General features: G+C 41.7%; 1 pseudogene; it reads right to left on the bottom strand.

Moving 5' to 3' along the window:
• Nucleotides 1–525: 525 nt before the first annotated feature.
• LOC116635750 lies at nucleotides 526–8683 on the bottom strand (annotated as a pseudogene).
• Nucleotides 8684–9292: the final 609 nt, after the last annotated feature.

Consider the following 9292-nt stretch of genomic DNA (forward strand, 5'->3'; position numbering starts at 1 on the left):
ATTAGGCACAGATCATTCAGAGGTGAGGCTTCCAACCAATGGCAAGCCCAACGTGTGCTAAACAGCAGTCGTCGTAATTACAAAACTCACAATAAGAATAACAAACAATAATCTTGTTTTTCAAACTGCACCTCAATTAGCAGGAGTATTCCAGAGCTGGAAGCGTGGGAGGAGTTTCTACTCTATGCCACTCCCTGAACAGGGGAGTGGGGGGGCAGGGGAGGAGCTTCTAGGCAGATGAAGACGTCGAGCAGAAAGTCAGGGAGTTAGGAGGAGACATCTGGAAAAGATAAAAGCCACAGAACGTAAGTATATGAATCAGGGTTCTCCTCAAGGCATTAAGTAAGGTCCTGTTAAAGATCAATCTGGGACCTTTGTTTGTAAGTTTTGGTAAATTCTTTAAAGCTTGAGTCTCAGCCTTTAGGGCAAGGTATGTCCATGTTTCTTAATCCAAACTCCAGAAACAGGAGGGAATTCAGAATCTCAAGTGGGATGTCTGTTTTACCACATAACTATGAATGTTTCTCAGAACTCTAAGGAAACTGATCTGTCCAAAGGAATTCTGTGAGGACTGAGTTCTGATACTGTTCAGTCCTATTTCTGAACATTTAGATCTAGACAAACTTCATCATATTTGAGACAAAAGTCTTCAAATTTAGCAAATACATCAACTGGTGATCCATCAGGCAAAAGCCATGGCTGGTCTTTGAACTTCCAGACAGGACCCTGTGCAGAAACTGCTACACCCTGGTGCTCTTCCAGGGCATGCACAGATGGGCTTGATCTCTTGAGGCATGCACTCATGGGGCTGGTCTACTACTCCATAAGGAGTCCAGACACGAACCGTAGGGCCTTCTGGCTATCTCTGCTCCTTTCTACTCTGAATCATAGTTTGGTTTTTCTCATTGGCAGCCTTGTTTCTGCTTTTCACCTGATGGGACAAATTTCAGAAACTGGAGAAGGTCTTTTGCTCTGAGCCTGGTTATTAAAGACGTAGTAGCTGCCTAACTTATGATGATTGGGATTGAAGATCCTTTTGTCTGGTTTGGTGGAAACCTGGCTTGAGAAGCTGGTCTCAGAACTGGCTGTGTTCAGGAGTCTGAGTCTTACGGGCAGATGCATCATCCTCTGTTACAGAATTTGGTGGCTTACCCTGGTAGGTACCATCATGCCAGTTTTGAAGACGTCCATTTCTTCTTCTCCTTTGAATGTTTCCTGATCATATCTGTTTTAGGCAGCTGGAACAGGATATTGGGTATATACATGGGATCCCCAGGTGCTGTATTTGGGGCCAGTCACAATCCAGGTACATTCCATTCTTCTCTGGGCTTTACAAATTGAAGAATTGCAAAAATAGTCTTGTAAAATAGTTTACTGTATTTCCGATCCTCACCCCAACTCTGCTGATGATATCTTGGGTCATAGTTACCTCAATATCACCCCAAAACCTCGGTTTCAGGGCGCTTATATCCTCATCTAGGTCAGTCTTGACTGCACATCTTTTCTTAACCTTCACTTTGATTGCAGCAATTTTTCCCACTGCCATGGCTTCAGACAAAGACTGAAAAGACAAAGATCTGTTCCATTTGTACAATCCCTCCTTTGGGCCCCTCCAAACCAGCAGCCGATCTCTGTTTATCAAGGTCCACACATTCTCCATCTTCAATTTGTGGTTTCTTTGTTCCTCCTAAAACGTCACGTCATTTTAACTTAAGCAGGTTCCTGAAGACCTGTTTCTGGGGGTGCCCTTCTGTCTTACTTGCCGAAGGTAATGTTGCACCAGGAGTCCTCCAAGTACATCTTCTCAGTCAGGGCTTCTAATCGTAGCCATGTTTTCAGGAGCTACAGCAGGACATCAACAGGTGGATGAGAAAAATACACATTACTAAGTACAGATAAGATAGAATCCAATGGGGGGTGCTCTCTGGATGGGTTTCCTTTCCGGTCTCCCCAACCTATGTACCTGGTCTTGACACTCTGGGGTTATTAGAATGCCTGACAATCACTTTGTTTTCCTTTACACAATCTCCTTTTCCTGGCTGCCGAATGCTGGGACATGGGTCACCCACCTCAGTGCCATCTCTGATAACAATAGGGACAGTGGCCCCCCCAAGTCTCTGAAGACCCCATACTATAAGGCCTCATAAGGGTATATGAGATAATCTTAACCAGGCCTTTCCCATCTTAAGGTCTTTTTTTGATAGAAGTATGGTCCAACATGCAGATCTACAATAAACACCCCCATCAAGAGGGATTTTCTTATAATTTCACACTGTGTCTAAAATTCGTCTCTTGACTACCTGCCCACACCCACCTAAACCTGCTTTTCTCTCTTTATTTATTTAAATTCAATTAATTAACATATAATGTATTATTAGTTTCAGAGGTAGAGTTCAGTGATTCATCAGTTGCATGTAACACCCAGTGCTCATTATATCATGTGCCCTCTTTAATGTCCATCACCCAGTTACCCCATCCCCCAACCCCCTCCCTTCCAGCAACCCTCAGTTTGTTTCCTATGTTTAAGAGTCTCTTATGGTTTGTCTCCCTCTCTGATTTCATCTTGTTCTATTTTTTCCTCTGTTTTGTTTCCTAAACTCCACATATGAATGAGATCATACACTTTTCTTTCTCTGGTTGAATTATTTCACTTAGCATAACACCCTCTAGTTCCATCCATCTTTCTGATCAAAATAATCTTCATTTTTATAAAGGTTTGCCACAAAAAAAGGGAAGAAAGAATTGTCAACGTTTCAAGAAAAATCTTATAGGCAACATCTCAGATGACTTGATTAGTCAGGTTGCATTTACATGGCTAGGGAAGAATGGGATTGCAGAAGTCCAGAAAATATTTGCAGCTTTGAAAACTGCTCTCTGGTAACCCTAATAGTATTATTTTAGCTCTTTGTGTTTTTTTGTTTTTTTTTTTTTTTTTAAAAACCTCTTTCAAGGGGTTATATGAACTTAGTAACCTCCCCCTTGCCAATGACCAGAGCAGGTCTAACAGCCACAGGTGTGGTGAGGCCAGAGCTTCATGCCCTCTGGAGGAACTTCTCATTGTGCTTTTCTGGAAGGCAACTTGGAAAAAATGCATTCTCCATCTCACATGACATTTGTGGAAAATTTTACTTAAGGTCCGGTCATAGAAAAATTAAAGAAGACATTGATCTGAAGCCTCCAGATTCCAAGAGGGGAGGGCGGTGTGGCAGAGAACAGATGGTGATGTTCTAAATTAAAAGAGAAATGGGACGTTGTAGCGCTATGTTCAACTTGTCTATTCTCAAAATTTGTCTCACATTTTTATTCTTTAACTTGAATTTATTCTGCTGAACATCTTCAATAATATCTTCAAACTTGCTAGAAAAAGCAATAGATTTTTTTTGTTGTTGTTATTGTTCAGGCTACTCTTTCACTGAAACAGTCCAGAGATGATTGTATTCAGTTTTATTTTTAAAATCTCCATTTATCAAATACTAGCATGCAAAGAAAACAGATGGTTTGATTTGAGGCTTCTTTTGTTGTATGCAGGCTAATGTTTTAAACATCATGCCAAAATTTGATTTGTAATTTTAAAATTGCTGTTTTCCCAGGCTGAGCTTGGGGTATTCTCAAAATTCTCAGACAGTCTCTCATGAAGGGAAAGCAAGATTTTTGCATGTGGGCTAATTCAAGAAAAGCAAGAATGTTTAAAGGACGCATTTTTTCAAATCAAAATTAAAAGAGTTTTATTGATTCCAATGGAGGAAAAAAATCTCTATTTTTAGGATATATACTACCTATTTTATCCAATAGATGAATATTCAAGTTTTCACTTCTTTTTTAGTTAGTATTGATATCTCAGCATCTTTGAAAAGAAGCAAACTTAAATTCATCTTTCTAATCTTTTATCTTTTATGGTTGGGTAGAGTTTTAGAGTTTATAAAACTTGCTCATACATACTACTTCATGTTGTCTTTCAATTAACCTGCAAAAAAATTATTTTTCCCATTTACAGATGAGAAAATTGAGGTTCAAAAAAATATCTTACCTAAGGTCAAAGAACATCAGCTATGGAGTTAGGGCTAAAGTGTGATTTTTATATCCACTGCAACTCTTGCAATACTGCTCTTGTAGTACCTATCGTATGTCAAGCACCATTAGCACACTGGAAATAATAAAGAATAATAATCATCTCAAACATTTATTGAGCACGAGGTGCCAGGTACTGTCCCAAATACATGCATTGTTTCCTTTAATCTTTTCAACAAATCTATGAAATAGAAAATATTAAAATTCCCATTTTACAGATGTGAAAACTGAGGTCTAGAGACTTACAGAAGGGCATACATAGAAATAGGGAATTGTCACTTCTTAATCATTTAACAAGCACACACCTCTCTGTGTCTAGGTCGCAGTTACCTCCTCTGTGCTGGAGCCACTCAGGGAGGTGATCTCCACAAGACGGAACCACCTCTGGAAGCGATGGCTTCCATGATATATGGCTGCTCGCTGTAGTGCCATTGCATTTTTTCATGACCCTCAAGTTGCCAAGATGCAAACCTAACTCAAAGAAGCTAAAGCAAAAAGGATAACAGGATGTCTATTGACTCATTGAATCCAAAGGAGGGCTGAACAACCAAACCATGCACCCATGAGAAGGGCAGGGATGCTGCTGGTCGCAGGCACTTCTGGAACCAGGAACTTCGGTGCTGATGGAATGCTTACCATCTCTTGCTCTTACTTCTGTGTGCAGGCTGGCATCACTCTTTGTCACTACCAATGGCTTTTTTTTTTTTTCCAAAGAGTAGAAATCTCAGTCACTGATAGCTCATGCAATTCATCTTTTGACTTTCACCAACAGAGAGTATGACTTTCTTGGGTCTAGTTGGAACAAAATCCACAGAAGGGCTCTGATTGGCCAGGCTCATAATAAGAAGCCACCTCTGGACCAGTCCTACCACGTATGAACCTGCAAGAGTTGACATGTACAGCTGTGTGGTTTGTGTGCTTCACGAAGGTGCCCACCCAAAGGGCGTGTGCAGATTGACACGAAGCCCATACTCTGCTCACCAAGGCTTCCTGGAGAAAGGAATTCCCTTTGCTTCTCTCAGACGCTGGGGCTTGCCAAGCTGGGTGCCCACTGGGCTGAGCCCCTTTTTTAAACTGAGTTATAATTGACATAAAACTTTATACTGGTTTCAGGGGTGCAATGTAATGATAGGATATTTGTATATATTGTGAAATGATCACCCCGATAAGTCTAGTTAACATCTGTCACTATACATAGTTACGAAAATTATTTTTTCTTGTGATAAGAACTTCGAAGACTTACTCTCTTAGCAACTTTCAAATATGCAATACAATATATTTTTTTTAAAAGATTTTATTTATTTATTTGACAGAGAGAGAGAGAGAGAGGGTACAAGCAGGCAGAGCGGCAGGCAGAGGGAGAGGGAGAAGCAGGCTCCCCGCTGAGCAGGGAGCCCGATGTGGGGCTCGATCCCAGGACCCTGGGATCATGACCTGAGCCGAAGGCAGACGCCTAACCGACTGAGCCACCCAGGCGCCCCTGTAATACGATATTATTAACCATAGTCATCATGCTGTACATACCATCTGCATGACTTATTTTATAACTAAGAAATCTGTACCTTTGACTCCCTCCACCCATTTCATCTCCCAATCCCCCATTTCTGGCAATCACCAATCTGTCCTTTGTATCTATGAATGAACACCCCTCCCCACCTTTTTTTTTTTTTTTCACATGGAGGCATTGATTAGGCTTGTGGCTGCTCTGTGTAAAATACGACAGCTTCTGAGGAAATGATATATTTGTAGATAGAGGAAGAAAAGGGAAGTATTAATTTCAGAAAAAGAGGAGATACTCAACAGAACGCTGAAAGGGAATTTAAGCCACTTGCTGTATTCAAAGGTTTCTTGCTTAGTAACAAACAGTGAGTGGATTCTCTTTAGAAAACGATTTCTACTTCATGTAAATTTTTAAAAAACAGTTCCACAATTAAGTCATGAAAAAATGATAAATAGGGGCGGCCTATAATATGAGCAGAAACCATCGCCATTTCAAGGTCTAATAGCACGTTGGGGAGTGGCTTGTGACTCCCAGGCATTACACATCAGCTCTTTGAGGATGCAGAAGCTCTCTCACAGTGGATTTCAATTAAACAATTTCATGGTTCTTATGTGAAAAGACAGTCTGACATTTAATAGAGATGCCTGATAGTCTGATAGTCTCCACTAGCAAAGTGCTACTGAAAGCAGCCCTGGTTACCTTTAAATGATATTTTTAGCACCAGGTTTGTGGAGCTGCAAAAAATTTAAAACAAAACAAAACAAAAAACAACCCCCAAAACAATTCTCATGGGTCAGAGTTAAGGTTTTCTATGGAAGACAGTCATACCACCTTTACCAAGTAGGCTCAAAGCGATGGGCTGTGTGGAAGTGGTAAGACAGCGTGTGTTTAAAGATGGGTGGGAAAAGGCTGGACCCAGGAGCTTGACCAGCCAGGCCCTGTTTCAGAGCAGGCCACCCCTCAAGTCCTGACACAAAGGGCCCAGTGTATTTATTCTGAGATAATCAATTCTCAACTGGCAGTCTTCTTCCCTGGGTCACATATATGATCTCAAGAGTGTGAGCTTTGCAAACATTATCAGGCAGAATGCAGCAAGGGGAAAATCTGACATTTCAAGGGCTGTGATAACAAACTATCATTTCACCTGGTGCAGCATTTCCAGCTAGAGTGGCTTTTGAATTTTAGACTCTACCTGGGTGGCCGCCATTTGCTTTAGCTCCTTACTGTTCCTGGCTCTTTTCCCCTCCAGTTGATCCTTCTTTAGTAGCCAGACTCCTATGTCTTTGATTTGCCCACATCCTCCTGCTCTTCCTTTCTGCTTCCTTTCTCTTAGGGGTCTTTCTTTGTTCAGTTAACTAGTTCAGACCTCAAGAAGTGAATAGCAGTGGAGAATTGGAGAAGTAGAAAGTTGTAACAAAGCCATTTAGGGCAAGAGTGGGGGACGCTCCCTGTCTTGATGCTCCTTCTTTCCTTCATTTCTCTTATTTCTCTATCAGTACACTTCACTCATCATCGCCTCTCCACTTACTCGTTTGTCTCTTTTTTCATCTTCTCTACCTATGACCAAGCCCTCCTAACACAATTTTTCTTGTCAGGAAAGATAACACCCTATTCAGTACATTTAGAATGCGATTATTGTTTGCTCAATTAAAACAACATGCTCTTCAGCGAGGGACTGAAGGGATTTCTCGGGAAAGGTGTGGGGTGTGTAGGAACCGTCCGGCTCCACACCCATTCTAAGGCCGCTGCCTTTCCCTGCGTGTGGAACTCGCGTTGGGTAAGCAGAAAACGGAAATGACAGCTGTCATTTCCAGGTGGAAGCTTTAAGGCCGGTGCTCGCTTGGCCAGGCCCTGTTTCCCTTGGCCACCGGACTGGCCATGTTTCAGAAGATGGCTGCCCCCTCAGCCTGAGTCCTGGAAGGAGCATGACTTTGAGCAGAGGATACAGCTGACTTTCATCAAGCGCAGAGATAAACAAGGAACAAACCTTTCTTATTTTGTGCCACTGAGATTCTTATTTGTTACTGTAGCATAATGTTGTTAGAACACAGGAGCCAATAACAAGGAAGACAGAATGACATGTTTCCTACTGAGTAAGCCTCGTGGAAAATTTCCATTTGCACCATGAAATTGCAGCTTGCAACTCACTGCAATCGGGAAGGTAGGCCACTGACAGAGGCTATTTTTAGTGCTTAGCACCTTAGTTCTGCTTGTGCTTTGGACAGAAAAGAATTCTATCAAATCAATTACTGTGCTGCTTGTGATATTTTCTTCCTACTCCCTAGTCTCTGGCCCTCAGCTGGGCCAGGCGGTTCTTTACCTGTACCCTCCAGGGATAGGGACACTTCTCTCTCTTCTTACTGGTGTGATGGAAACAAGGCAGAGCTGTCCCTACTTGCCCACAGCACAGCTGAAAGCAAGCTGTACTGTAAGCTAGGCTTTACTGAGGATTTGGGGAAAATAAGGGAGATGCCCAAGAACAACTTACATTGCTGACCAGGCTCGAGCCTGTCACAGGAGCTCCTGGCTCTCCCCATCTCTCCTGACGATCTGGAAGCTTCTATGCCTGTCACACTCACCACCCCTTACACCACTCCCAGCATCAGAAATGCTAGAGGGATCTCCCTGCCTTAGACCAATGGCCCCAATGGGAAGGAAAATGTTCTCTTTCCCAACTTGCTTACAAAATCCTTATTTCTTATCTCAGGCCTGATCATTCTGAGAGTATCTGCTCCTTTCAAGGAAACTGAATCCCCACCTTCATGTACCCTGATCTGACCCTCTGGCCCCAACAAGACAATCACACAATTGTATTAGAAAGGGTAAGACAGGCCCTGCTGTGGCAAGAAACACCCCGAGACCTCAGAAAGTGGCTCATAGTTCAGAAAGGTCTTTCATGTGGTCTATGTATTGGTATTCGGGAAATCTTTTGATCATGTTCCTGTAGTGTTTAGTTTCTAGAGTTAATTGAAATTTATTAATTTCAGACATTTTCTCTTACCTTGCCCGGCAAAATCCTATTACTTTAAGTGTCAATTTCTCTATGGAGCCTTCCCTGGGTCTAAGCAAAGTGAATTCCTCCATTCTGGGAGATTCTGCAGCACTATCCTCCATGCCTTTTTGACAAAATTATTTGCCTTTTATGTCGTGATTTGCCTTTTTTAGGCCTCTCTCCATTTTCTAGAAGACACCTTCCTGAGGGCAGGAATTAGGTATTTTTTCTGTGTCTATTGTACTGCCTAGCACAGTACTTGGGACGTAGGAGCTATGCAATAGAAATCACCTGCGTGGATAAGTGGTATTAATGGTGCCATTATTTCCCCAATTCATTCTTGAATCATGCATGTGTGTTTCTGTGCTGTGGGGCTGTGGGATAGAGTTATTATATATATATATATATATATATATATATGGTTATAGGTGCAGTCTGCGTAGCATCACATCTAAAGGGATGTGTTCAGAATGGTCCATATTGAACCTCTCGATATAGTTCATGGATTGATATATACAAAAGTTTTAGAACTACTTAGGCAGGAAACCACATCCAAAAAGGAAGCTTAAAGTTCTTATTTGCCAAATAAAGCCTCCTATATTAGTAGTAACCCCATATTTAACCCTCAGCCACTCCCTTTATATTTTAAATTAGAACTTTTTAAAACACTTTTTTTTCCTTAAAGGCACATGATACATAACCTGGTAGTTTGAGGCATTTTTAGTATGAAA

The sequence above is a fragment of the Phoca vitulina genome, unplaced genomic scaffold (genome assembly GCF_004348235.1).
Source record: "Phoca vitulina isolate PV1807 unplaced genomic scaffold, GSC_HSeal_1.0 scaffold11, whole genome shotgun sequence".
Classification (NCBI taxonomy): Eukaryota; Metazoa; Chordata; class Mammalia; order Carnivora; family Phocidae; genus Phoca; species Phoca vitulina.